This window comes from Chrysochloris asiatica, unplaced genomic scaffold (genome assembly GCF_000296735.1).
Source record: "Chrysochloris asiatica unplaced genomic scaffold, ChrAsi1.0 scaffold00250, whole genome shotgun sequence".
Lineage (NCBI taxonomy): Eukaryota > Metazoa > Chordata > Mammalia > Afrosoricida > Chrysochloridae > Chrysochloris > Chrysochloris asiatica.
Genome location: NW_006408768.1, coordinates 2,283,800 through 2,288,356, shown reverse-complemented (window position 1 = coordinate 2,288,356; position 4,557 = coordinate 2,283,800).

Below are 4,557 nucleotides of genomic sequence, written 5' to 3'. Positions count from 1 at the left end.
TATGCACAACAGAACAAAATACGGCCTGATCCTGGGCCAACCACATTATCATTGACATGCTTGAGCCCATTGATGCTGCCACTTTGCCAACCCTCCACCTTACCAAACATAATATCCTTCTCCAGCGACTGGTCTTTCCTGCTGTGTCAGTCTGTCTCGTTAAGGATTTCCTTGTCTTCATGGACCTTCTACTTTACTCAATAGGTTATCCTTTTCTAGTGTCTCATGCATCCTGATGACATTTCCAAGTAACCAGGAAATTGGGTTAGAGATTACTTTTGAGCATTTAATATATAGCAGGAGTCCTGGTGTAGTGCTGTGGATCAATGTGCTAGATTAAAAAGTCAGTTTGAACCCTACACAGGGTCTCTCTGGATTGGAACCAGCTCAATAGCACTTAACAACAACAAATATATAGCAAGGAAATGCATATTATATTTAGTCCTACACAACTCTGTGGTGTAGGTATTATTGGTGATGGTCGTGTGCCTTTGAGTTGGTTCTGACTTATAGCAATCCTGTATAGGGATTCTGAGGCTATAAATCTTAAAGGAAGCAAAATGCTTCATTTTATTTCTGTGGAGCCACTGGTAGATTTGAATTGCTGGCTTTGTGGTTAGCAGCCCAGCTTATAACCCACGAGACTACCAATTAATTTTTTTCAAAATGATGAACAGGGATTTGGGGGAGGTCATGTAGCTTAAATACTGCATCACAAAACTAAAACACAATCTACCTGGGATTGGAACTCGGCCCTGTCCCTCTACCATATTGACTCCAAAGCTCACGATTAAGTAATAGAAACAAACTTATAAAAATATAGTTGCTTGCAATGGGCATTAATGTTATAATGCAAATGTGTGTCACAAGGTGGGGAGTATCAGTCTATCTAGGGACTTGGATCCTCACTTGCTCCATTTTGAACAGAAAAAAATGTAGGAGTCAGCAAGAATTGTTTCTGCATTTTAGTAATAGTACATGACTCCCAATGAGGCCATAAATACCACCTGACTGCAAGGCTACTGCAAGAATGTAACAGGGATGTCAGTTCATCTGGCCAGGAAAGAAGTATAATCACTGCAAAAGAAATCCAATCCCAGTAACCACACTGCCATTCTATGCAGAGACCACGGGAGAAGACAGTGCTAATTCCTTTTGAAACCTAGAGTATGTAAGTGCTCAACATTTGTTTATTTTGCCAGGAAAAATATTTAAGTAAAAAAGTTTTAAAATTATGCTTTTCACAGATTTTTATTTTATATAATATTGTATCCTTGCTTAATTATAAGCTTATGTTTTAGGGCAATGTTGATTTGGGGTGCTTTGCCAAGGGTTCAAGGCAAATGTTAGGTATGACTTTGGCAATCACATGGGTGGGGAGTACTGAGGTTAAAATATAGTAATAAATTTTATTGGCAAACTTAGTTTATGAAAGTTATAAGAAAGCATATTAAAAATTGGTAAAAATCATTTTACTACTGTAGTTAAGTGTTATGATTATAAGACTCCTAACTCAGGATGATCTTCCTAACCATTTTGTTTTCTTTGTAATATGTGGAAGAAAATGGTAGCCAGAAAATGATAATTTGGTGGCTCTGTAGGATACAAGCACTTTACTATGAACCTCAAGGTCAGCAGTTCAAGCCCACCAGCTGTTCTGCAAGGGAAAGATGAGGTTTTCTGCTCTTGCAAAGATTTATAACCTCAGAAACCCTGTACATGGTTGCTATGAGTCAGAACTGACTCAACAACACTTAACCACAACAACAACAATGTGTTTCACTGGGGACTCAGGTGGAACAGATAGGTTAAACAGGCAGACTGGAAAAAAACAAACAAAAAACACTGTATTTCCCTACAGGGAAAGCACAATAAACCAACATCACTAGAAAATGGAAGTTGTTAGCTCTGAAACCTGCTTTTCCATGCTCTCACCAGCAGTCAATGAGTCCTCTTCACTCTACATTCTCAGTCGGTACCTTTTGACTGACAATATTTATTTCTCACTTTAGTACTTGGGGAAAAAGCAACAGATGTCTGTCCTGTGGGTGAACTGGATAAGGGCTGCAAAATGCAGTCCCTATAATTGGTTAAGCATTTGCTAATGTAAGTGGCAGAGCCATGTTATGTCTTAGTCGTGTGGCTGACTCAAATTGCAAAGCCACAGCTAATTGGGCTCTTCAAATGTTTCAGTCAATTGATTCAGCTGTAGTTCTTTAGACATGGTCTTCTCCCCTAGCAGAACAGAATGGAGCTCTTTCTAAATGGCTGAAATTACCAGTAGCAAAGCCACTCGTTCATATTACTCCTCTAGTATAGAGACAGCCTGGAATTGCAGGTTGAAATTACAGGTTAAATGGATGCAGTGTCTCTTTTTTCCAAAACGGAAAAACTGAATAACCTGAGCTTGATGTTGTTCTATTTTAGGTAGAGCAGAATGTCTAACTACTGAGCTGATTTCACAACAACTTTTTTTAAACATGTTTATATGCTAGAAACATTTATATGAAGACTTTCTTTGCCTTGCTAAAAGATTCCTCCCCTGAATCTTATTGATGACTAAGAGCTAGGACATTCTCACAGCTCTCCAACTGAGCATCTCTGCTCCACAAGCATGTTGCACATCATTCTTCAGAATCTTCTTGATTAAATCTTCTCAAGCACAGGATTGACCCCTGTGAAACCTCAGAACACTCATTAGCAGAGCCATTTATTTACCAAACCATCTGTGGTATTTTGACTTTCATACCTCCATTCATTGTGTAGATGTGACCTCAGGGCTTCAGCATTGGTTTACTAGGGCTACCACAACAAAATACCACTAACTGAGTAGTTTGTAACAATAGAAATGTATTACCCCACAGTTCTGCAGGCAGGAAGGGCAAATCAGTGTGTCTTCTGTACCATACTCCCTATTAAGGCTCCAAGGGATGATCCTTTTTTGTCTCTCCTGGCTTCTGGTAGCCACAGGCATTCCTGGGTTTGTAGCTGTATCTTCACATGGCTGTCCTTCCTGATGGGCTCTCTGTGCCTCTTCTCTTTTATAAAGATTCAAGGCAAGTTGGATTAAGACTCACCCAGCTCCAGAAAGATCTCCTGTTACCTTAACTAATAACATTTTAAAATACTGTATTTCCAAACAATGTCACACATTTTCTGGGAGACACAATTCAATTTAGGACACACACTAAACAACAAAGGATAGGGAAGAACTTTCATCTAGTTTTTTCCTTTAACAATTTATTTATCCTTTCCTTTTCTCCAACCTCCAGTAGGCAAGCTCAGACTCCTCTGCCTTTTTCACTGGTTGTATAAATGAGCCTGCCTATGACAATGTCTATTCTACTAAGGGAGCACAGCCAGGCTGGTACTGTGACACAGGGGAAAAAACTATAGAGTTTCTGGAAAAAGAGGTGTGATAGATCATATACTTTTCTATCCTCCTGTCCCCTGTCACATCCTCACTGCCCAGCCCAGACACCTTCAGGTGGGTGGGAGCACCACCCCCCACAGTTTTCCCACAGCACAGTGAGGAGGTCCCTGGGAGGAGCCCCATTGGTCCCACAGACTGATCCCTTGGCAGCTTCTTATGATGACTGACTCTGGGACCCAGCTCAAAAGTTGACCTGGGTGGGACCCTTTATACCTGACTTACCTAGCAAGGAAAAAGCAGGCCTCACCATATAGCCCCAAAAGAAAGTCACCAAGACATATGATATTCAAGCTCTCCAAAATGAAAGACAAGGAGGGAATTCTAAAAGTAGCCAGAGAGAAGTGTCAGTTACAAAGGAAAGCAAATCAGATTAAGCTCTGACTATTCATAAAAGTGGCCAGAGAGAAGTGTCAGTTACAAAGGAAAGCAAATCAGATTAAGCTCTGACTATTCAGAACAAACCATGCAGGCAAGAAGGCAATGGGGAGACATATACAAAACACTAAAATAAAAAAAACCTGCCAACCAAGGATCATCTATCCAGCAAAACTATCAATCAAATATGATGGTACAATCAAAATAATCCAGGATAAACAGACTCTAAGAGATTTTATCAAAACCAATCCAGCACTTCAAAACATCCTAAAAGGAGTTATTTGGACTGAAACTAACAAGAACAGACAACAACCAGAGATTGACAAGTGTGGCAACACCACCTGGAACTCAATCAAAAGATAGCAGAGTCCAGAACAGAACAAAACTACAACAATGAATTCAAAGAAGCTGGGAGATCAACCAAAGATCAAAATTATATCAATATAAAAGATGGTATAAACATAACAACAGAAATCCAGGTGGTGAGGATGTCAGGTAGATTACAGGCTACAATAAATTCTCTTAAATGAAGAGAAGAGTTCATAGATGATAAGGTAACCCCAAAGAAAGTTAACGCTTCACAACATACCATGAAAATGAACTTCTAAGCAGATCAAGCAAACATGAAAACTAAGAAGAAACCAACAAGAAATAGCACAAAAAACACAGTCTCAGCACAAGAAGGCATGCAGAACAAAGGAACGAACAGCACTAACAGAAAATTAACTTAATGGCAGCAAATTAATTCA